This window comes from Condylura cristata, unplaced genomic scaffold, assembly GCF_000260355.1.
Source record: "Condylura cristata isolate star-nosed mole 26May11 unplaced genomic scaffold, ConCri1.0 scaffold00019, whole genome shotgun sequence".
Taxonomy (NCBI): Eukaryota; Metazoa; Chordata; class Mammalia; order Eulipotyphla; family Talpidae; genus Condylura; species Condylura cristata.
In genome coordinates this window covers 9,817,756-9,844,435 of record NW_004567120.1, presented here as the reverse complement: position 1 = coordinate 9,844,435, position 26,680 = coordinate 9,817,756, and the positions used below count along the sequence as shown (strand labels likewise).

At 38.9% G+C, this 26,680-nt stretch overlaps 1 pseudogene; it reads left to right on the top strand.

Annotated features, from left to right (window-relative positions):
• The first annotated feature begins 19,797 nt into the window (after positions 1 to 19,797).
• LOC101620944 lies at positions 19,798 to 20,162 on the top strand (annotated as a pseudogene).
• The last annotated feature ends 6,518 nt before the right edge of the window (positions 20,163 to 26,680 follow it).

Genomic DNA, 26,680 nt, shown 5'->3' with positions numbered 1-26,680 from the left:
CATAATATTTTATGATGTTTTATAGTTAATTTTGATGGGGCAATAGGGATTACTCCATATAACACCGAAGAGCAAATCTTAAGCTGATCAGGATTATTATAGACTCAAAGAGAGAGAAATTGTCCTAAAAATACTCTTGTCTTTAATTGGCTGCCTATGTGTTGTTTTTATAACTTGTACACATCATACTATGTTCTGCTAATTTCTGTCAGACATAGTAGTGTTTCCTTCATGCCATTAATATTTTCTATACAGAGTATGGCTGTTTTAATCTTGAGATACTAATTCTATAACATATAAATTCTGTAGGAAACATTTGACCATAATGCATAATTGATTTCACATTCATGTTAAAAAAAAAACAACAGGTATCATAAATAAAACAACATTTTAAATATTTAAAAATATCTGATAATTGGTTACCCTTTTCTTTGAATTTATGGTATGTCAGGTTTCCTTGTGGATTATAAATATTAAATGGATCCTAAAGACCTTTGTATTAACCTTGAGGAAATTATAAATGTAAATACAATTGTTATTGTATGGCCTTGTTATTTAATGGCCTATTAATTTCAGTAGAGATCAGTAAATATATCAATTGTGATTAATACTCATTCAACAAGTATGTATCTCCATGAATGCAGCAACTTTCTCTCTTTATTTCGCTGCTATTGAGTTGTAGGGGGATATAAATAAATAAATGATTTTTCCTCTAACGTCTATTCTCAGCTGAGATATTGCCCATAATAAAATAAAAATTGACCAGAGAAATACAAAATAAATTTAATAATATGTATACTTCTTCTATACATGGAAGAGACCCAGAAATGGGTCTAAATGGCTCAAGTCACTTCCCTAAAATCTATATACACATCTACTTGACAAAAATTGTTTGGGGTTGGAAGCAGGTGAATTATGGGGTGTTACCAGGGAAGGAACATTAAGAAAGATATGATTGTTAGTAGCTTGAATTGCAGTCTTCTCAGTTGGTGAGTTTCTAGAGATTTGGTTATACACTTCTTGCTGGTACAGAAATTCCTCTTGTAAATGCAAATATACCTTATTAAAGAGTAACTTCCATTTTGTTTCCAGAGCTTTTCATATTCTGCTGTTTCTTAAAAATATCCAACGCAAAATAATCAATATGCCTAGGAGACACATTTTGGGGTGGCAAATTTTGCTCCTTTTCAGAATAAAAGTGACTAGATGAAGGAACAGTGGCTAGATGCTTATGGAAATATATGTCAACTGATCCCTGCCCTTCAAAAATGTATAATCTTGTTATGAGGTAGATTATAAAAAGCACATTAACTGAAAAAGTATAACTGATATGAAACATAACAAAAATATATGTGATCATTTTTATTGGATGTCTGATGAATAAGAGATTACATTAAACTGAAGAATGAGAAACAGCTTCCTGGAGGAGACAGATTTTCACTGGGACTTGAACAATTTGAATATGTAGAAGTGGGAAAGACAAGCATCTTATGCAGAGGAAACAGTTTGAGCAAAGAAATCAAAGCAGGAAATGCAGAACTTGTGTGAAATGTAGGTTGTTCAAAAGGGAAAAGTGAGAAATAAAACAAAAAGCAACGGTTACAGCCAAGCAAAATACTTTACAATGCTTTCAATCATCAGCAGGAAGCAGGTGAAATTATCTGACCAGAAAATGGGAACTATTACAATAACTTGATGAGAGATAATGGCCCATACTAGAATGAAAATGGAAAGGGGAAAAAATAAAAAGACAAACTGTATTAACTTTTCTATGATGAAGATTTTGTTGGGTCATCATGCCCCTAAATTCTCAGCTAGCTTTCTACTGGAACCTGTTTCCTGAGAAGATGTAAAGAGAGCTCTTCAACCACATGCATACACACCTCCAAGTTAGAGTTTTGAACACAAAACTCAAGCAGTGGGGATGGTACTAGGAATTCCCTGGTGTTGGTAATGGATAACATGTCAAATGTAAAGGTTTGCATTTGCTCTTGAGATCCTACACTGAACCTTGCCCTCTACATCTTAACACTTCACCTGTGATAATGAAAAATTAAAAAAAAAAAAAAAAGACAAAGCAAAGCATTCCTCCTACAGAGGGGTGTGTGTGAAGAGTATGTGGGTACAGGAATTTGGAGTTGAGAGAGTGGGAGGTTTGAGATTAGAAGATTGAGGGTTGGAGATTGGGGTGGGGCAGAGACTAACTATTTACTTACTTCCTGCTCCTGGGCCTGACTCAACCCAGAATCGGCTTATTGAAACAAGAAAGGTAGGTGGACTTGTTTTGATGAGGAGGAAGTTATTTGTTGAGGATCAAGAGACAAGGAAAGACAGAGAGAGAACAAATCCCAGGGAAGACAGTAATTTTACTATCCTTTTCAGTCCTAGGGAAATCACCACACTTTACAAAACCTACTAAAGTGTTAAGACTAATGGTGAAAATTATGAGACATTGATATCAACCTGACTGGATTCAAATACCATCTCTTAAAATTATGTGTGACTTTAGACAAAATAGTTAAATCTCTTTGCATTAGCTTTTGCATCTTTTAAATGGGCATTATAGTAGTACACCACACTGTGCATCAATTTAATATTAAATAAGAAAGGTTGGTAAAGAGATTAGAGTGGTACATAGCTCGTTCCATGCTCATGTGATGTGAGCTATCATTTTACTGTCTTTTTAAAACTTATTAACACTAGTTTAAAATATTATATAGGTGGGGCCCTCCCTGGTGGCGCAGTGGGTTAAAGCACAGCACTAAGAAGCTAAAGCCACCTCTGCATGAGCTCGATTCTCGCCTGCCCTGGAGATGACCCACATGGCCCTGCAGACCTCCCCTGACCCACCCACTGCTCCCCTCAGCAGTGTACCTTGATGATCTGCCTGTTCTGCTCTCCACTCTGTCTCTGGTGAATCCTCTCACTGCCACTGCACCTCTGACCTGTTCCCCAGTTCTGTATGCTCAAATAAATAAATCTTAAAAAATATATATAGGTTTCAGGTATAAAGCCCTATAATTCAACATTTGTATATAGTACATAATGATCATCAACAAAAAGTCTAGTTTTCATCTACCATTATCTAATTAACCCCCACTTTCCCTTTCATCTCTTGTAACTAACATCTTGTTCCTATAACCTAAAAGTTTACTTTTATTTTCTTTGTTTTTTCACTTCTTTAGTTTCTTTTAGAAATGCTTGCCTACTGCTAGTTGCAATGTAATCAGCTGCAGCCATTATGGAAAATGGTATGAACATTGCTCAAAAATTAAGAACGACTGCCTCCATGGTGCCCCAAGGGTTAAAGTCTCAGCACTATCAAGCTATCAGCAGCCACTGCAGTGTGGGTTTTCTCCCGTGGCCTGGGAGCTGATCTACATGGTGCAGAAGACCTTTCCTGTCTCACCTGTTGCACCGTCCCCTCCCCCACCCCCCACCCTCAGCAGCATTTCAGTAGATCTGCCGGGTCTCTGGTCTGCTCCCCTCTCTCTGTCTCTGGTGAATCCTCTCACGCACCCCACCCCCGCACCTCTGGCCTGCACCCCAGCTCTTGTATGCATAAATAAATAAAAAAATTAAGAATGGAAATGACATATCATTTAGCTATTTCTCTTCTGGGTGGAATACAAAAACAAATACACAAATTGGAAAAGAAAAATGCATCCTTCTATTCACTGCCACATTCTTTTCAATAGTCATGATAGAGAGACAACCTGTATGCCCTTGACAGATAGACGGATAAAGAAGATGTGGCATATATACACAATGAGCAATTCTCAGCAATAATATATATGTGTGTGTGTGTGTGTGTGTGTATACACACACACATATATATATATACATATATATACATATATATATGAAATGTTGCCATTTCTTACAACATGGATAGATGTAGAGAGTATTATGCTAAGTAAAATAAGTAAAAGATAAATGCCATATGATTTTACTTATGCTGACTATTAGAATGAACTCAAGATTAAAATGCTATAAATTTTAAATAGTTTATATTCTTATCTCAAGAATGTGAGAATAACCTATATCAAAAAGACTGGAAATAACATGTGTTGGTAATGCTGTGGAGAAAAAGGAACTTTTGTACACTATTGGAGGGAATATAAATTGATGTAGCCTCTATGGAAAATAGCATGAAGATTCATTTAAAAACAGAAAATAGAAATTCCATACAGCCTAGTAATACCTCTTCTGTATATATTCCCAAAATATAAGAAATTAATTAAAAAATATATATACACATCTATGTTTTTAGTAACATTATTAACAGTAGTGAAGATAAGGAAACAACTTTAATGTCCACTGACAAATGACTGGATAAAGAAGCTGTTGTATATATGATCAATGAAATTCTACATATTAAAAAGATAAAATCTTAACTTTTGGGAATATATGGAGAAAGCCTGTGGTGATTGTACTCAGCAAAATAAGACAGAGATAAACACAATTACCAGATGGTTTCTCTCATATGAAATATAAATAACCAAAACAAACATACTATCAAAGAAAGTAAAAATAACTCACAAACTGTATGCATATATGATGGTTACTAGAGAAGAACGGGGTGGGTAAAAGCATCCATTTGATAATGTAGATGGCATTAAAATTTTGGAGGTGTATGGCCCTCCCTGGTGGCGCAGCAGGTTAAAGCACAGCACTGAGAATCTAAAGCTGCTTCTGCATGAGTTCGATTCCCGCCTGCCCCGGAGGTGACCACATGGCATGGCAGACCTCTCCTGACCAGCCCGCTGCTCCCCTCAGCAGTGTACTTCGTTAATCTGCCTGTTCTGTTCCCCACTCTGTCTCTGGTGAAGCCTCTCGCCGCCCCTGAGCCTCTGGCCTGTACCCCAGTTCTGTATGCACAAATAAATAAATCTTTAAAAAAAAATTTGGAGGTGTTTGCAGTAAGGCGTTTGTATACATAGAGATGTGAACTTGCACTACTGGGATTTATATGGTCTAGTAAACCAATAGAAATTTACTAAATAAAATAAGATAGGTTATGTTCATAGAGTCATATGTTTGAGCCTCATGGCAATCTCAAGACAAAAATCCTAATTGTGAGTCTTTAACCAAATCCAGGAGCTGCTGCTTCTTAAAGATAGATACAAGAGACATGAGTATCACTCAAATTAGAACATACACACTTTTAAAGGCTGATTAGGGGTCCTAGTGGCACAGTATGTGCTGTGTAAGTGATATCTAAAAAAAAAATCTGTCAGCATAAAGTTATAATTAATATGTTAATTGTTAATGAACATATGGGGAAAGTGACATCAACATTTCACACCTGGATGACCAGACAGGAAGTTGGACATCAGGACAAGGAACAGACATTAAGGCACACAAGCTGTTTTAGGCTCATGATACCACACAAAATACCATTGAAATATTTTTAATAAGCACAGTGACCAAATTTATCAGTCAGTATAGGTTAAGCTGTGTTGCAGTAACAAATAGTCACAAAATCTCACTGACTTAAACCAAATTGATTTTTTTTCCACTCAGTCCACAGACCTATTGGGGGCCAGCAGCAGCTGCTGAGATTCTCATAAACAGTGCAAGGTTGAACTTTTTTCTGAAGTTGATTTAGCAATTTTGTATCTTTCAACTAGTGAGTTCAGACCACTTACATTTAAGGTCGTTATTAAGACTACTGTTTTTTGGGCATTTTTGTTACTTTTTTGGTTTTTGTCTTGTTTTAATGTTTAAGTATTTAATGGCATGATTTGTTTAAGTTCCATTTCTTGTATTATTTTTTTAATATTCTGGTGAGGTTAGTATATGATGGACTATCTGTGTCTGTGGCTGATTCCGATCAGGCACATTGTTTTTTTCCTTCTCCTGCAAGTTAAGTGATTAATTGTTGCTGCCTGGAAAGTCATTGTTTTCCTGCTTTATAATAATCCCTCTAGGATTTCCTTTATCTGTGCTTTGGTGTTGATAAATTCTTTTAGTTTTGTGTTTTATTTTTCAGTGATGCTCCTTATTGTTCCTTCTATCCTGATTGTTAATGTTGCTGGGGAAAGGATTCTGGACAGAAAATCCTTTTCTTTAAATATCTCTTTGAGTGACTTTGTGCTTGTAATGTTTCTGTTGAGAAGATTTCTGACAATCTGATTGGTGTTCCCATATAGGTCACTTTTTATTTCTTTTAGATATTTTTCGTAGTCTGTTCTTATATTGCTTCTTTATTGTATTATTATTATTATTACTATTATTAATTTTGTTTTGGTGTATATATGTCTGGTATTATTTGGAACTCTTTGGCTATCTTGTATTACAATTATTTCTGGTTCATTTCCTAGATTGATATGTCTTCATTGATTATTTCTTTAAATAAGTATTTTCTTCTCCTTCTGGGACTCCCCGCATAATACAGAGGACTTGTACACTGTTTTCAATTTTAATATTTAGTTTTCCCTGCATTGTTCAATTCTTGCTTTCTCCAGCATTGTCTTTTTTTTTTTTATTTTTTTTAAGATTTATTTATTTGTGCATACAGAACTTTGGGTACAGGCCAGAGGCGGTGAGAGGCTTCACCAGAGACAGAGTGGGGAGCAGAACAGGCAGATCGATGAAGTACACTGCTGAGGGGAGCAGCAGGTGGGTCAGGAGATGTCTGCCACGCCATGTGGTCACCTCCGGGACAGGCGGGAATCAAACTTATGCGGAAGTGGCTTTAGATTCTCAGTGTTATGCTTTAACCCGCTGCGCCACCAGGGAGGGCCTCCAGCATTGTCTTTTTAAGCTCATTAGTTTCTGTTTGTCTTTTATTGAGGCCCTCAACTATAATCAGCTGTAGTGTGTCTTAGTTTTGTTATTTCTAATTGTAACCGCTGCATATCCTCCCATCTTTAGTTGGCTGTTTTATAACCTCTGTTTTGTTGTAGTTGTTTTTCTCGTTCAATGAACATAACCAGAATTATTGCCTTAAATTCTTCTTCTTTCATGTTGTGAAGCTGTGAAGTCAGGGCTCCTTTCGGGATTTCCTGCTATGGCTTTTATGATATGTTCTCTCTTCTCATTTTATTTTTTTAATTTTCTATATATAGAAACAATTTTTTAAACTATATATACATCTCTATATATTCAGATATATATAATTGTATATTTTTTAAAGATTTTTATTTTATTTTATTTATTTATATATACAGAAATGGGGTACAAGCCAGAGAGCCAGAGGTACAGGGGTGGGGGGCAGTGAGAGGATTCACCAGAGACAGAGTGGGGGGCAGAACAGGCAGATCAATGAAGTACACCACTGAGGGGAGCAGCGGGCCGGTCAGGAGAGGTCTACTGGTCCATGTGGAATCAAACTCTGGGACAGGGAATCGAACTCACACTGAAACGGCTGCAGCAAGCTTGCAGTGCTGCATCCTTACACTTTGCTCCACCAGGGAAGGCCTCAGTTTAATTTTTAATGAGTTTTACTAGGGATAGATTTTCAAGTGTTGTCTTTTCATCTTTTGCAGTAATCAAGAAACTGATACTGATAAAGGTAATGAAAGCAGACCTGGGCAGTGAGCATGAAAGCCTCACCTCCAGTAGACTCAGGAACTTGAACTTCTGTTTTGATGTGGGTGTCAGAGTTTTGTGGTGGAGATCCAAAATGATTGCCACCTCCAGGTCAGCTCCTTGGGCTAAGTTCCCTAAAGGTCTCATGTCACTTTCACTCTAGGCTGTTTTTTAAGCACTAGCTACAGTGTTGGGCATAGATTATAGCTCACGTGTTCATAAGGGGTCACAGGGCAGAAGTTGTACACTTTTCTTCCCCAACACAGTCTTTTCCTGGGGTTTCTGTTTCCACTATTGGAAGGTGCTTGGGCTCTAGTTTTTCATGCATGACTGTGTGAAAGGTCGCAGCTGATTTGGGTTCTGAGCCTGGGCTTGGAGTAGTAGTCTCCTGTATAGGGAATTCCAGGCACTCTGACCCAATTCCGGCTGTAGCTGTTCAGTATTAGAAGCATCAGACTCAAGCCAATAGCTCTTACTCTGTGACCCCAACTCTGTAGCTCTCCAGTATTGCATCCCCCATCCTGGCTGCCTCCTCTTGCACCCTCTTATCCCATGCAGTGATGGGTCTATGGAGCCCCAGTGTGGGCATGTGCCGAAATCAGTCCTGCAGTGGGCAAGGCATAGCAACAGTTTCTCTGCATTGTCACTTAAAACCAAGTTCACTTAAAAATTTTCCTTCATTTCCATGTGATCAATACTCCTATTGTGTGCTGTGGCCATTGTTTTTCCCTTCAGGATTGTGGTTGGTTCTGTTTTGTAGCTGTTTTGTTGTGAATATCTGGAGGAGGTGAGCCCAATAGCATTTCACCATGTTGCCAGACTTCCAAGAGCTAATGCTTTTTGCCTAGTGTGACACATTTGGTCATTCTAGTAAGCCAAGTGGTTTGGATAGATTTTTGAGCCAGAGCTCATCAGTCTGTGATTTAGTTCACTTATTCAAACAGGACTCGGGGTGACTCTTATTCTACGGGCTTTCATTTATTTTTTTAAGATTTATTTATTCATACAGAACTGGGGCACAAGCCAGAGGTACAGGGGCAGTGAGAGGCTTTACCAGAGTCAGAGTGGTGAGAAGAGCAGGCAGACTGATGAAATACACTGCTGAGGGGAGCAGAGGGCGAGACAGGAGAGGCCTGTTGTGCCATGTGTACCTCCGGGGTGGGGGCTTGTACTTGAACTGTAGCGGCTGTGGCTAGCTTGCAATGCTGTGTCCTTACCAGTCGTGCCACCAGGTAGGGCCAGGCTTGCAATTTCTTTTACCAAGAGTGTCATATCCTAAAACTGACAGGTATAGTATAAAAGAAATTCCTGAACTTGACAAAACATTTCAGTTTTCATGTAAGGCCATGGAATAATAAAAGTTTAGCCATAGAACGGAAAGATGCCTACTGTAGATTCTCGAGAAGTTTATTTCTCCTTGACTTTGCAAATATTTCCTGCATTCAAATAATGTACTTATTTCTTCATGCTAGGCAAAATAAAACAGACCAGGGCAATTCCATATTTTTAAACTGCAATTTTACACATGTATAGTAAAACATAACTATTTCTGACAGTTTTAGAAGTTTAAAAAGTATCATTATCAAACAAAACTTTGTGAAATAAAATGTTTTTTGGCTTTAGTCTTTTGTTTTTGTATTTGTTATTGCTTATCTAAATCACTGAAGTTCACTGAGAACAACATGTAGCAAGGTCCACAGCACTTAAATATATACATCAAACATCATACATATTCTCACAGAGAGTAACAGAAAGCTAAGAAGAGTGGTGGTGATGGTTTGCTGTTAAAATTAGACTTCTCCACTTACATTAAAATTGTTAATTTCACCACAACATAATTTCCTGGCTATCAAAAGATTAATTGACTTTCTTTTAACAAGATTTCTTAAATTATGCATGTATCACTAAAAATAGTAGTGATAGTTCAATATATTTGGAAAATTATCATCTAACATGACTAAATCTGCTAAGATATTTAATGGATATGAACACTCCATCACCTATTGAACTACCAAATTGGGGACAGCCAAATGGAAATTCTTTCTTGGATCCTTTAAATCATTTAAATTCAAACTTTTGAGTCATTTTTTTCAATAACTAGACTTTAATATGCATGGCTGATGGTAGATACTAATATATTTAAAATGTTTCAGGCATCAAGCACATTTTATCACAAAGCCATTTTCTTCAAATTAATAATACAAAGCTTTCAACTTTGTTTAATTTGGCAAGTATACAAAAATACGAAGAGATAGCATAAGCCACTCTAACTACAATCTTTCCTCTACCCTTCAGGCCAGACAAACTTGCAAACCATTTTGAGGCTCTTAGAACTAATTGCAAAACAGCATAGATGTCACTTAATTAGAGAAAACTAGGAGGAAGCAGTAATCAAGAAACCACAATTTGATTGGAAGTAGGAACATCATTAATGGACGCAATTCCCTCACTGCCCATTACTAACGCATAGCAACGCAATGGGAGAGGAAGATCTTCTGCAAGAGGAATCTCTGTGATTCCTTTGAGAAAGAAGGCCAACGTGAAGTGAGTTTTATAAAGTTTAGCAGCATTTTACTTCCTTCATCTTAAGTACTATGTTAGTTGCAGAATCATGATTTTCACTTGGCTATCTTTATGTTGTGTGTGAAGAAGTCTCCTGTGTGTCTGCTCTAGCTGTTTTTCAGTGTGTTCTTTAAAAATGCTGTTCAGTAGTAAAGAACAAGCAATTTTGTCTGCCTCGAGGACTGACTTTCTACCCCATATCAGCCCTGACTATATATTTTCCTGCAGTATCTTGTGATAATATGCTTGAGAAAAAACAAATGCCCTTGGTACCAGATTGTCTGTCTTGGCTGGCCAGAGGTAGGTGTTTTTTCAAGATAAACTGTAATATAATAGCACTGTCACATTTAAATCTCAGAGTGTGGGATCTAAGGGTAAAAGCATGTCAAATCTGGACATTATACAAGATGTTGGCACTATATAAGATGCTATCTTCCATCCAGCAGGGGAAAAAAAAAACAGGCTGGGATGAATAACAAAATAAGGGCTGGGGATGGATGAATAGATGTGCAGATTCAGCACAATCCATGAGCAGAGATTTGCTCTCATCGACTGATGTCTGTACCAGTGCTTCGATGCACATTGGATAAAAATACTGTCACGACTGATCCTCTAGGGACACATCCTTTCAAAGTGGTGTTTGCCAATAAATGTGCAACTGTCAAGGCCTACAATTTATTATGGGTTTTGATATCAGAAACATATTTACAGATAAAAGTCAGGTGAAATGGACTAGGAAACACACAGGTGGAGCAATGCCTTTACTATTTTATTTCTGTTGTTAACTTATTTAATTATGAGTACATTATAAAAAATAGAAAGTTCATTTCCTCGATTTCAAAACAACACTCTTTATAAAGCCATCATATTCAAGATCATACTGTATAACAAAAATGAAGACAGCGGTTAGAGGTGAAGGGCAAAAAAATAATAATAGCAAAAGAAAAATAGCAGTGAAAGAAATAAAGAAAAGTTAAGTAAAAACCCTGTCTTGGACAAACATGAGATGGTGTTGAGCCTGCCAATCAGATTAAAGACAAAGGACAGGAAGAGGCTAGTAAGCAGATCAGGAACTAGAACAGTGAGCTAAGAGCTCCGATTATTTTGCAGCTGTTCCTTCAGAGAAGCTCTATGAGGTGACTCTTAGAGAAATCCACACAAACACTCCCTGCAAGCTCCCCAAGGACTGGAAGCATACAATAGTCTCTTTGATCATCACTTCTGAAAATAAAGGGAAGAAATTTTCCTGGTGATAAACTTAATGTGTTTCCCTAACTTGGAAGGCTATAATGAAAAGTTTGAATTATAATGACAGTGATTTCTGACCTCAGCTTAATACAAATTGCTAGAGTCCCATCCCTTCAAGTCCTGTCCTTATCACCTAGCAAAGTCTCCTCAAAGATCAGCATTAGAACTGTCCTGAGCAGTTTCTAGTGCTCATTTATCTGTTCCAATCCAATGCAGCCTCTGCTCCAATGTCAGCTGACCTTCATGCAATTGTAGTTTGTCAATGCCTCATTGTTGTGACTCCTCCCATAACTATATGAACTTTGTTCCTTCTACTTGAATCACCATACATCCCAGTTAGGCCAAGAAAATCTCAGATTAATTTTGTTGATCCAGCATGAATATAGTGCCCTCTTTCACAACCAGAAGTGACCACTGGGTCAGCCTTAGTGGCACAACAGGTTAAAGCACAGCACTATAAATCTGCCTCAGCACAAGTTCAATCCCGGGCCAGGGAGGTGACCCACAAGGCGCGGTAGATCTCTCCTGACCTGCCTGCTGCGCCCCTCAGCAGTGTACTTCGTCGATCTGCTGTTCTGCTCCCCACTCTGTCTCTGGTGAGTCCTCTCACGGCCCCTGCACCTCTGGCCTGTACCGCATAAATAAATCAAGTGCTATCACTATTGTAGATGAGCATTTCCAGAAGTTTGTAATACTTGTCTAATGAAACTTCTGAATAGGATGATCCAACTTACTTTCTTAAAGTTCTTTACTTTTAAAATTCTGTCTTACTTTTTTCTTCTTCCTCATATTTATTTATTACATCATTCTTCGTTTTGTGCATTTTTTCATCTCATAGACTTCCCACCACAAATTCACCCATGTGCCATCACCATAGTCCAGTGCACTCTTCCCATCCCACCCCAGTTTTGATCCTATTCCTCTCTCCACCCCCGTAAAATGTCTCTGATTTATAGCTATTCATAGTTTTTCATTTTTTTTCTTTCTTCCAATTGCTTTTTTTTCTTTCTTATTCTTCTATCCCAATATAGCTGAAAGCAAATTTTAGAGTTCAGTTGATTTATATCAAATCTTATCTCTGATACTTACTAGCTGATAAAGGAGGGGAAAATCTCAGTATTTACACCAGAAAAATGGGGCTAGACATGACTTAGCTCATCGGTTCTTCTGAGGATGAATCAAACACACTATAAGGATAAAACAAACAGCACACAATCTAGCATAATGTAGAGAGCTGATAAATGTTTGTGCTGTCTTTTCACTTCCTCCCTCTATAGCTGGAAATGGAAAACAGCTTCTTCAGTGCTTATGGTCAGAAAACATTTCACCTGATGACATTTGCAGTTTACACAAAATTCTCTTCTTATTGACAATTTGTCCTACTAGATAGTGAATAAATTCTTTACCCACTGAATTATTCCCTAGGTGGTTACAAAGAAACCTCTCTCTCCTTCCATCTGCTTCAATTGTTAGCCTTAGAGACATAAATCTCAATGAACTCATTACTATCTCCATAGGAAGCCAATAGGACATTTAAATAAACAGAATTCCTGGGAATCACCCTTTATGGTTAGGTCTGAGGTCAGCAACCTTTTTCTGAAAAGGGTTAGAGTGTAAATATTTTAGGTTTTATAAGTCATACTGTTTGTATCACAGCTACTCAACTCTGTCACTATAGCACAAAAACACAAATCAAAAATGAGAATAATTATTTTCTTATGACTCCATTTATAGACATGGAAAGTTAAATTTCGCTTGATTTTTCATGTGTCACAAATAGTCTCTTTGTTTAAAAATTATTTAAAAATGAAAAAAATTCTTAGCTCATAAAGAATGCCAAAATATGCAATTAGTTGAATCTTGCATAGGTTACAGATCACCAATCTCTGAGTTTGACTCTGATTGAAAATGAGAAGACACTAAGTTCACACTAAATTAATCAAAAAGAAATTATTTGTTCACCTAGTCAAAAATCCAGGAATATATCCTTCAAGCTACAACTTAACTCAGGGATTTCAAAGTTACCAGACTCTGTCTCTCAGTCTCAACATTCCTCTTATTCATGTTAACGGGATTCTTGTGTTCTGATTATGTGAAAATGGTTACCCACATTTCCAGGGATTTTTCATCTAGTTCAAATCTAGCAAAAAAGAGAATGAGTATTCGTCTTTTTAAAAATGTGGAATACATTACTTCAGCCAATAAGAAATATTTAAAAATTAACAATAAAAGAAAGACGGAAGTGCAATAGGTCCAGATCCAAATGAGTGGATCCTTTGCCCTCTAGGAAAATACTTCACCAGAGAGTGCTAGGTATAGTTGAGCCAGGCGAGATTTATTAGAGAGACCCACACAAGAGGGAGTCAGTGCAAGAAAGGTGTCATGTACCCCCAAGAGTTAGAAGGAGCTCTTTAAGTCTAAATCCACAAGGCAGAGAGCAGGTAGGCAGCTTCACAGCTTGTTCTGGGTAGGGCGTTGCCCTGGGCATGCACAGATGGGTGGGTTACATTCCAGCTATGCAAGTGAGCTTTCATACCTCCCCATCTAGGAATTGCAATATATTTTTACTTAGTTATACAAATGAATCATTGCTTACATATGGAGTGAGGTTCTAAAGATATAAGGGAAAAAAGTTCACATATTTTCAAATGTCTTAGCAAAGTTATCCCTGGAAGCTGAACTATGGAATGTAAAATGGTTGGTTTTGTGTATAAGGAGCACATTGTGAAAAAAACAAACTATATGTGTGTGTGTGTGTGTGTGTGTGTGTATATATATATATATATATATATATATATATATATATAACAGTTAAACTTGAAAATCACAGAACAAAGGGAAGATATTCACACTGTGAGAGGTAAGAAGAAACTGAGACAGAGGAAATTGCAATTTCCTGTCTTCCTTGTCATGCTAATTTAGTGCTTCCCTCACAAATGGGTTTGTGGACAACCAAACTCATTCACATTCTCTCATCTAGTTAAATATGAGTACTTTAAATGTGCACTCTGTAATCTGCATCTTCCTTCCAACTTGACATTGTGAGATTCTTATAAGCAAGAATTACACCTTCTTCACTTTGGATCTTCAGTGCTTAACCAGTATGGCAGCCGCTGGTCACTCAGAGGTGCAGCAATGCAGGTGGTCCCTAAGTGTGAAATTGGATGACATTTCATGTTCCTTAGGCACTTTCTTCTTATTCCATTTAGGGTTTAACAAATTAATTGAAAATAATTTGCTGATGGGCTGCTGAAACATCTTGAGTGAAGAAAAGGCAACTTCAGGCAGTGGGCCATTCCAAGTAGCCGAAGGACAATTCAGTTTTGCAAAATGTGAATGACATAACCCTGCTGTCCTTTCAAGTGTAGGTCACATCAGACAATTAGATAAGGAATGAGATTAGGCTAAAGTGAATTCATTTTAATTTATGATGTTCTTCTTACCCCTTTCATGATTGTAATCAACACTAAACTTGCTGAATCCTTCTATTTTCGGTCAATAGCAAAACTTACTATTTTGAACCTCAAATCTTTTAATTCAATTAGTCCTTAATACTTCTCCTCAGATAAAATTAGCCTTGAATGTGTAAAAAGTTTTCTTTCTATATATTATCTATAAACTGTTAAGTTTCTTTCCAAATAAAAAAGTTTGCTTTTTTGTTCCAATGAAGGACTTTCGAATATAGAATTGTTATAGGACAAAATCTGTTATATGAAAGGGAGAGAGGGAGAAACCCCTGAAGCCCCAAAACCTGCCTGCTCTAAGTGGCTTCTGCCATCCGCCGCAACAAGACAAAACATATAAAACTTTAATGAAAAGGGACTTTAATACAGTAAATATACAATACGGAACACAAAGAATAGAACTTCTAAATCAAACACCTGAAGTTACCCATCCCCTCGTGGGCAAAAGTCAACCCAAAAGGGATTGGCCCAAAGCAAGGCCTGAAAGCCTGCCCACTAGACTAAAGCACCTTCTGGCCAGGACCCATGGAAAAGGGTCAGAAATGGCCAGACAAATCTGGGAGGAAAAGAGCAAAATCAAAATCAATATAAACACTGCCACAGTCACCTCCCCACAGGTCTCTCCCCCACATCTGCCTTCACCAGTCCAGGGTCAGGAAACAAGCCTGGTTTCTTTCTCACATGCTTGCTGCTCCATGTGGCTTCCTTAGGTCTCCTCCTTCTCCATCCCGCTTCCTTTCCTTCTTTTCTCTCCTTTTTCTCTGCTCAGCTCCACCCTCCTTCTGGGTGGGGCAGGGAACCTGGAACTTCCCTTTTTCCTAGGGACCATCCTGTTACAGAATCAGCTACCACACTTCACATGGAATGAATTACATGCTGTTATTTTTAAGCAGAGCAAAGTATTCTGTCCTTTGTTATGGGGCAGGGAGAGAGGGCACCACTGAACCCCCAAACCTGCCTGCTCTAAATAGGTTCTGCCATCCGCCACATCAAGACAAAAGAGTTTTAATGCAAAGGAACTTTAATACAATGAGTATACAATACAGAAAAGACAATATAATTTCTAAGACAAACACCTGAAGTTACCCATCCCCTCATGTGTAAAAGTCTACCCAAACGGGATTGGTCCAAAGCAAGGCCTGAAAGCCTGCCACAAGACTAAAGCACCTTCTGGCCGTGACCCATAGAAAAGGGTCGGAAGTGGCCAGACAAGTCCGGGAGGAAAAGAGCACAAACAAAATCAATATAAATGGTCACCTCCCCATGGGTCTCTCACCCACATCTGTTTCAACCAGCACAGGGCCAAGAAACAAGCACAGTTTCTTCACATGTCTCTCTCTGTTCCATGTGGCTTCCTCAGGTCTCCTTCTGGCTTTCTATCCTGTTTCCTTCTTCTTCATACACCTTCTCTTCTCTGTTCAGCTCCACCCCTTTTCCTGGGGGTGCGGGGGATTACCCTGTTCCACTTTTACCTGTTTTAAGGGTTTTGACTCCAAAAACATCTCAAAGGTTTCAGATAATAGAGGATCTATCATGGCTCTTTGATACTCTGAATCTCAGTCAGCTGGTTACACTTGAGAATATAATGAGGCTGCCAAAGAGCATTCTCCCATAAACAATGTTCAAAAAATAGCTTAATTATTAAAGCACTAAATATTAAATAAATAGATGAATATGTATGAAAGATATAAATATATAAACATGACTTAATAATTAATTCCTAGCATTTTCCTAGTTGGTTTTTCCCTAATGGTACTCAATCAGAGGGAAGGGATACATCTGAGTTAAAGTTCACCTAACAAACTCTATTTCACGCATACCTTAGAAACTACCTTAGCTTTGTTTATATAGCCACATTCCAACATTTAATCCTACTGGACTAGTAGAACTGTGTGACAAATGATAAGTTCACCAATTGTTCTGTCATCGAGTCTCAAATAACTTCAGGTAACACAGCTTCCTCACGCTAAGGTTATTTAGCGTAGATGGGAGAGAAGTGATACCAACCCACGTTCATCTGATTACATAGCCTGAGCTCTTAGATACTCTGTACAGTCTCCACTGTCGTTCAGCTCCACTTGTTTCCTATTTCTGTTCCTTGATTCTACTCAGAAAACATGAGTTCTAATCTGCCCTGATACATAAAGATAACCATACAAGTCACTGTTCTGGTTCCTGTGTGTTCTGGAACTAGGTCAATGAATCACAGCAAATTGGATTGACAAATGGTCTTTCACATTTGACTAGGCTGCATGTGTTAGGCAATACGGACAAGAAGATGATGTTAAACCATGTTTTTGTTTTCCTTTTGTTAAGGATTTGACAGACTAGCATACAAATAAGCATAACACAAAGCAAAATCACAGAGTGGCAAGTGCCTAAGGAATGTAAAATTAAAATGTTGGAATGCTTAATACACAATTCAAAGATGAAGTCATATTGGAAGTTTGTTGTGAGAATGTTCATCTAATAAGACCTTGGGAAAAGCAGAAGTGTTTTTCTTGAGTGCTTTTGGGTTTAGTGATAAGAAAAACCAAGGATAAAGTTTTGTACTTCTCTCATTCTGTGACAGGAAACACTCCAAGATTGGCTCAGAGTGGATCATATATTGCTAGTGCTTCAGGAGTCTACCTAGATGCATTGTTTAGCCCAATGGTTAGAGAATCTGACACATTTAAATCCATTTTCTATGACGGTATTTTATAGAAAAATACATTAACCAAATATAAACATTGTGTTCATTTTCTGCAGTCATGCTGTAGAAATCTATTAATAATCAGAAGAAACAAAATGACTATGCTGAGTGCGGTTAGTTTCCAGCTGTATACAGAGTATGCAAATCTGCAGACACTGATTTATATTCCAGCATTCTATGAAAATTGGGTCAAAGTTACTATAGGACAGATAGCAAGGGAATATCTGTGTATTTTCCTGAAGGAATGCAATGATCCTGGAAATGATAGACATCTATACTTTATACATATACCCACATATACTACATGTGTATAAATCATAATATGTGTGATATCACATGTTACTTCACTTCTTTCACACACACATACATGTGATGACTATATTGTGTTTATATGGTATATTATATATAATATATATAGTTGTATGTGTATATATGTATATATACAAATTTATTCCCAAATATATTTGTAGGCAAACACAAAAAGAAGTTAACTAATAAACACAATAGTTCTGTGAAAACCAAATCCTACGAATAAACATTTTTCTTTGAACAGAGCCAAGGGACTGAAATTGGGGCTTTTTTGAAGCTTTCAGTTCCACCCTGTTGGTCCAATCATCAACAAAATGGGAAACTATGGTATGAACTATGTAAGAGTTAAACTGAATGACAGTTGACTTGAGCATCGAGTCATATTAAAAAGCATCACATTAAAAAGCATCAGCAATCTAGGTAATTGAATTATTGAGGATTTGAACTCCCAGTACCAAATTTTTGCAAAATGACTTCCTAGCATTTATTTATTAATTTATCTATTTATCTATTTATTTATTTATATTTGACATCATTGTTCATTTTTAAACAATGCTTGCATTCTTTTCTTAGATGTAATCCATATAGAATTTCCACCACTAATTCATCCAATGCACAGCTACTGTTATCGCAATTTCATAGACACTCAGGTGGAGAAAGAGATTTACTTCTCACATCAGCGGGCTCATTGGGATCAGTCATAAAAGGCTGAGCCCCAAATTACAAGAAAGGTAAGGTTTTTTACAGGTTGTGTGAGCAACCTTGCCTTTCCATCTGTCCTAGCATAAGTATTCTTTATCGTTTGGGAAGGGGTCGAGGTGGCCACAGCTACTACTGTGGGCCAGCAGCACACTGCAGGAACTTTCTGCTCCAGCGAGCAGCAGAATCCAAGCAGCAGACTCGCCCAAGCAGCAGGCCTGGGGAAGTAGCAGAACCTAAGCAGACCTGGGAAACTTCCGGCTTCATTTTTCCCCATTTGATACCCTACTAATTGCTCAGGAAAATCAACAAAAGGACACATGAACAGCACCTGACTTATTGGCATAGACACAACAGTCTTCAAGCCTATCCCAGAAGAAACACCAAGGGCTACAAGCAGTGGGATGGCCAGGGGGACACATTTTGAACAACAGCTAGGGCCTGTATGTGAGAAACTGGGGTAGCTTGTTCACTTAACAGAAGTTCAAAGTCAGGGATGAGTAAAGTGAGGGCACAGAGACTCAAATCAAGCATAATTATACATCTATAGATATCAGTACAGCAAACAAAAAGGTCCATTGGGAGCACATAGAGAAGAACCAGAGACCTTGGATGCATGTGTATAAAACACGGAAACATTAGGGTGCTGGCTACAGCCCAAAACACAGGAGCCTTGCCCCCAGACTTTTGTCAGGGCAGGCAATATGCTAATACAAGCACCATCAAACCAAAGAGGAAATGGGAAAAACAACCAACACTGGGGTCAGTCCAACAGTTTGTATACATCCATCTGATGTTCCTCAAGCTTCTGCTGTGTGTTGACCAACCAGCTTCGGGTTGTGGCTGGAGCTGGGCTGTAGAAGGGTCTACGAAAGCTGTCCACTACTGTGGCGTCTTTGGCAGGCTGGCTTACATGGCTAGCCCATGAAGTAGCCAGGAGTAGGGGCAGCTCAAAACAAGTCCACCTGCAGGCGTTTAAAGGGAGGCGCCCGTTTGCTGCATCCCCAAAGGGGGCTGGGGCCACTGAACAGGGTGAGGTTGTGCACAAGTCTGGCCCCTAAAGACACAAACTGAAGGAACAAAATTTCATCCATCTGGTAGGAGCCATCAGTCCCCTGGTGTTTTGTCATAAGCCATCTTCCGACTCCTGTGAGGCTGGCTATACCTGGCCACCTGCAGAATCAGAGCCGAAGCATAGGAAGCTCCAGGTCGCCGTGGCAGGCAGGTGTTATCTCAGCTAGGCCACAATGGACCCCAAGATGGACAGTGTGGAGGGACTAACGGATGGATGAGGAGATGGTAGCACTGGGTGAGAAGGAGCTGGGGTCGCGCCTGCGGCAGGAGGAGGCAGCGCACTTGGCCACTCTGATGCTGCCAGGCTGCCTCATCGGGTATGTGAGTCGGCAGCTGCATGCCCACCTAGGCAAGATCTATGAACTCAAGCAATTTAACCAGCACCTGCAGGCTGAGAGCCGTTGGCTGTGCAACCTCTGCTGCTCTTTGGTCACGGGCATCACACTGTGTGCCGGGGGAAGCTCTGTGGGACCCAAGCATCCCAGGCTGTGCGCAAGCACCTGGGCGGTTGTTGGCAGGTGCTGGCCAAGCTGGAGGGTCTCCAGGAAATGGAGGTATGCCTGGCATTGGGCTAGCAGTGGGGGCCCCGCAGTGGCCCCAGCAGCAAGGTGGGGGGCTTTGCATGGCACAAGGCCATCACCCAAGCTAGTCTTGCCCCAGTGTGAACCCCACAATCTGGAATGAGGGCACAGTTTTTTTTTTGTACTGACACCAGCCTGAATTGTTTTTCAAACACCAGGATGGTGGTGGATGCGGATGCCGCCCCCGCTCAGGGGCTGCTGGTTTGGGGGTGGTCCCAGCCTACCAACCTGGCTCTCAGCTTGGCCAGCTGGTTAACAAATAATCACCACTTTAGTCAACTGAGACTTTTTCTAGTAGTTGAGGGATTTCCTTTATGATGTCTCTAGCAGTGAATGATTGCCACTCTGGCCAGATACCAGACTGGTTGTTTCTAGCAACTGGAGGATGTTTGCTCTTTTCCCCTTACTTTTAAAATGTCCCATGCATGTGGATGGTGGCAAACATAGCGAGAATCTGCAACTAATAGATCTTTTGCCAGTTGAAAGGTGCAGGTGAGGACCCAGACTTCTGCAGCTTGAGCCAATCCTGAACTAAAACTTTCCTTTTCACTCTCTAGGGAGGGTGACCTATAAGATGAGGCTATCCAGGTCTAGAAGTAAAATATTATGCGGATCCTTTAGGGTAGAACTGATTTGAGCCCTGAATTTGGTTAGAACAATTTGTTTCAATGGGGAAACTGCGCCTTCCAGCAGATACAATCATGAACAATCTGATGGCCCCTAAAGCATGTTTACGCTGAGTCTCTGACATTGTGTTCAATGTTGCAACAAAAGGGGAGAGGAACAATCACATTCTTGCCTGGCCATGTTCCTCTCCGAACTTCCTCTCAGAAAACCCGTCTTGGCAGAAAAACGAGTCTGTATAACTGCTGGACTGGTGCCTTTAAAAGATCACCTGTAGGCCGTATAAGGTGTCACAGAAACACAGGACAAGACCACTCAGATCCCGTAACTGAAGTAGAGGGATTATTTACATACACTCACACACAGAGACAGTAGCTATGCATTCCACCCATCAGGAAAATCTACCTGGCCCCGTAAGGGGAATGAGAAATGATTAAACTCTCCTTGATCCATGGGGATGTGCCTAACTGGAACCAGGTACCCTTGAAGGGGTGTGAGAGATGATTTAACTCTCCTTCCATCCATGGAGATGCGCCTAACTAGAACCAAGGCCCCGGGGCCTTACCTTATCCAGAACCCCTGACAGGGTCTGTCTGTCCACCTCTCCCTGAGAATCCGGGTATGGTATGAAGGTGCTATCGCAGATCTGCTCGCCTCAGGAAGCAACACCCAACAAGTGGCGGGTGGCCTGCCACCTCATTCACTTCAGAGAGAATCTCCAGGCACGGCCCCATCACCAAACCAGTGTCCAAAGCAGCTAGCTTCCCAATCAGGGAACCAAAATGTTACTGCAAATTCCCAGGGAAATCAGACAGAACTCAGAGAGGTGGAGAGAGAGATTTACTTGTCACACTGTGTGTTCCAAAAGGCTGAGTCCCCAATTACAGGAATGGTGAGTTTTTATACAGGTCGTGTGAGGAAACTTGTCATCCCGTCCGTCATAGCATAAGAATTCTTTATCGTTTGGGAAGGGGTTGAGGTAGCCATAGCTACTACTATGAGCCAGCAGCACACTACAGGAACTTTCTGCTCCAGTGAGGAGCAGAATCCAAGCAACAGACTCCTCTGAGCAGCAGGCCTGGGGAAGTGGCAGAACCTGAGTAGACCTGGGAAACTTCCTGCTTCATCCCATGGTCCCCTGTGTTCTCCCCTCCCTCATTCTGACCCCTCTCCCTCCTACTCACCTTGCCTAATGACTCTGTTTTATAATTGTCTGTTTATTTCTGTTTTGTTTTGTTTTGTTGTGTTTTTCTTGTTACTATTTTTTTCCCTCTGATGCCTTATTTGGTTCACTTATAATCCTCCTATAAGTGAGACCATCTGATATTTTCTTTTTCCTTCTGACTTATTTCAATGAGCATAGTTTTTTCTAGCAGTTCCTAACAATTTGAATACCATCACTACTACTTGGGCTAGAAATTAAAAGATTACACTTATACTTTCTAATAGGTTAGACTTTTTTTTAAGATTTATTTTATTTATGTATACAAAACTGGGGTATAGGCCAGAGGAACAGGTTATGAGAGTGTTCACCAAAGACAGAGTGGGGAACTGAACAGGAAGATTGAAAAAATACACTGCTGAGGGGAGCAGCGGTGAAGACAGGAGAGGTCTGCTGCGCCATGTGGGTCAGCTCCCTGGTGGGGGATCAAACTCGTGCTTAAATGGTGGGGCTAGCTTCACAGTGTACCAGGGAGGGTCCTAGGTTGGAACTTGAACATGCATAAACAAAAATAATCAGAATGATTAGGAGGAATGGATATACAAGATACAAATGTTCAGATTTGGCCTTTTACATAGTAATTTAATGAGCATATGCCAATAGATTTAATGTGTTTTAGTGTCGTTATTGTTAATTTTATATTCATTCCATATGTATTTAAAGAGGGCATGCTCTTCACCAAACATTATTCTGTGTGCTGAGGAACCTAGTTATCTATTAGACAGTGGAATTTGTTAGATCTTTTTCCATATCTTTGATGCTAAATGTTGGAGGAATTTGCTAATATCTATGTGCAACATTATTTCTAGTGTGTAATTTAAGCACTAGAAGGCAGACAAAAACGATTTACATCTTCTGTTTCTAGTATTCACTGAAAGCAGTAATCATTTCATATATCAAACACAGATAATGTGTTTTATGGTCTTAAACATATCCACAGATCTGTAGATTCACTCTTAGAAATGTGTTCAAATTCAGAGTCAAAGAAGGATTTTCTCAGACCTTTTCCAGATTGCCCAGGACTGTTCTAGGTTTAGCACTGAAAGCTTTATGACTTGGGAAACCTTTCAATCCCAGGCCAAACAGAATAGTCAGGATATGAGAAAAACTTCCAGTTAGTATCACATTTTCTTTTAGTGCATTGGTTGTATTTATTTGGATCACAATTGGAAGGGAGGCAAAATAACTCTGGCTATGTTTGTAACAGCTATAATCAACTTTATCAATTTGTTTGACTATCTTCTAGTGTACACATGCAATTTTTATTGCCATTGAAAACTCCTTTTTATACTCCTGTATATAGGTCATTTCACAACAAATCTATAGCTGAAATGTTCTTTTTGAAAGTTCTGTGTTGCCAAAAAGAAGCTGATTTCTGCAATTTAGAATCTATTTTAATTCTCTATAATTCACACACATTACTGTGTGTAACTAAAATGTGTGTGTGAGAGAGAGAGATACAGATATCTATCTTGTGTAAACAGGTGAAGATGTAACAGTCTATGTTCATTTATAATTTTAATCAACCCTTCCTCATATTTCACCTGTTTTTCTCATGGAGTAAAAGAAAAAAATTGCAACAGCCCTTAGACCAAGTGGAAGAACTAATCAAATCTGGAAGTTTGGTATATACCAAGAACTTTATAGTAAGGTATTTCCAGACCGAATATGTATGCTTCTAGCTGAATAAAACCCTAGGCTTTGTCCCAGCATTGATTAACAGGAGGAGTTAGAAACAGAATGGATTTTTTTTCCTACAATGTAACTGTAAGAGCAAAAAGTTTCTGAGTGTTTTTGTGGCAGAATGCCATACTTAGAAACTAGGGTGTCCTAAAGGCCCTATTAACTCATCATTGATTTTTCAAAGTTATGAACCATTCTGAAAGTCCTTCAATCCACCATTTCCCAGCAATTGGTAGAGTCAGAGATCCACTAGGCACAGAAGCTTCCTGTGCTGAATATTATAATGTAGTTGAAGAGCCAGATAAACTCTGCTGCTACTTGTTAGCCTTGACCTTCACAGTGATCATAGGAAAACTAGGCTCTATTTAGAAACTATCTTAATACGTAATTGTTTTCAATATGCTCTATAAAGATATGCAAAAAATAAAAAAATAAACTATAGTCAAAACTCATATGTATATATGATGTGACTTACTCTAAGCAAATGTTTCCTAAATGTGGATGGTAGGAGAGTATAGGAGTATAGCAAGATTATTACAGAATAAAGAAATCAGGCTCTCCCTCACATCCAAATACTAACTAAATTGCAGCAGAACAATGATAATAACCTCTGAGAGATAAATAGAAAACTACAACATACATCAGAAACAGTGATGCAGTGGAAAGGGGTAGGCAATCTTTAAGTGAACAATGACTATAGCTATGGCAGAGTAGTGGAATTCATGAGACAGAGGGGCGGCGGCTCTATGAAGCTACCCAACAACAGCTGGAACAGGGGCTTACAATCAGAAAGCCATATCAGGGCCCTCTGAGCCCCAACACTGTGCTGGATAAGGCAGTATAGAGAGTTGGTATCCAGGTCAGAGGATTCACTGTTGGAGAACTGTAGGAGAAAGGGCACAGCATGACAATAGCCGGCTTGAGCCTGAGGCTCTGTGTGTAGAACAGCTGGAGCTCAAACTTGAGAGAGGAGCCAATCAGATCTATGACTTGACTGTGACTCCTTAGAGATGAAGCTATTGCTTGCATCCGGACACTTTGCTAGTCTAAACACCTACCAGTACAAGCTCCCTCCCATCCAGAGCCAAACGGAAACAAGAACTGAATGTTTTTTAAGCTACTGTTCAAGCACTAGGGTCCAAACAACAAGACTATTCACTGGAAAAGAAAAGAAAGGAATTCCTCCTAAATTGCAGCGCTGCCTCAACTCTAATCCACGTCTAGGACTTTATCTACTGCTCAGTCTAGAGGTTATGGCTGGCAGAAGACTATTTGAAACTTTTAGACTAAGGAGCTGGCATAGAAAAGGGGGTCGCTATGGAGCCCAAAATACAACTGTTTTGCACCTAGCATGGAAGGAAGCAGGAATCCTTGAAGTTCAGAGGAGGTAGCCTTTCAGTGTTCTACTGCCCTAGTTTCCACTTATTATCATTGCTGGTAGCAGTTCTCTAACTAGCTGAACTGGTACAAAGGCAATAGTCTGAAATTGTGTCTCTGTTATAACACAGAAAACCTAAAAATGAAGAGACAGAGTGAATTCTGGGACCAAAAAATCTAGAACAGTCTCAATCAATCCATGAGAAATGTGGAATATGCTTTCAGAACACTCCACCCCAAAATTTGGGCATACACATTTTTTTTTCAAATGTATTTGGTATGTTTCTAAGAATACGCACTAGTTTGCAATGAAAGTCAATTATAGATAAAACTATGAAGACAGAAATCATGCCAAGAAACTTTCTGACCATAATGTCATAAAGATTAAATGAACTATTAGAAGAACAGGAAAACTATAAATACATGGAAACTAAGCAAAGTGATGTCTAATAGCTATTGCATAGAGGGAAATTAAAACAGGAATGAAAAACAAATGTCAGAAAATTAATAAAAATTAAAGTATAAGTGGTCAGATTTTATGGGATGCAGCAAAATTGGTTTTAATAGAAAGATAATAGCAATTCAGGTCCAGATTAAGAAGCTAAAAATAATAATAACTCCAATTTAATTCAACTCACAACACAAGCAACTTAATGCTGTACCTCAAGCAACCTGTAAAAGAGGAATGAATGGACACAAAATTAGTAGGAGGAAGTAAATAATAAAAATATCAGAGAAATGTGAAGTAGAAAATATAAAGGTAATACAAAAGATCAGTGAAACTAAGAACTGGTTATTTGAGAAAAACAAAATAGATAAACTTCTAGCTAGGCTAAAAATAAAACAATAAATAGAATCAGAAATAAAAGAGAAGAAACTAGCACAGATGGCATAGTAATACAAAAGATCATGAGATTACTGTGTACAATTATAAGGCAATAAATTTGGTAAACTTGAATAAATAAACAAATTTCTAGCCCAATGTAGTTCATCAATACAAAACTAGGATGTAACAGAAGAGTTGAATGAACCTAACACAAACATGGAAACTGAAATAGCAATAAGAAAAATCATAACTTCCCAAAACAAAAGCCAGGGCCTGAAGACTTTACAAATGAATTCTATTAGAACTTCTAAGAATAATTTAGGCCTATTCTGTTCATATTATTTCTAAAAATCCAAGAATAATGAATGATTCCATCATATATTTTATGATGGCAAAATTACCTTATTACAGAATATAGTTAAAACAGCAGAAAAAAAATCTACACAGCAAATATCTTGCATGTTGTTGAAAAAAATCTTCAGCAAAATACCAGAAAATTGAATTCAATAATATATAAGAACAGTTATATATCATGATCAAGTGTGAGTTATCCCAGGGATACAAGGACTGTTTACTATATGTAAATCAATGTAATGTATAATATCAACAAAAATTAAGATAACAGGCCCTCCCTGGTGGCGCAGCGGGTTAAAGCACAGCACTGAGAATCTGAAGCCGCTTCCGTATGAGTTCGATTCCCGCCTGCTGCCTGCCCCGGAGGAGACCACATGGCGAGCCAGACCTCTCCTGACCCGCCCGCTGCTCCCCTCAGCAGTGTAC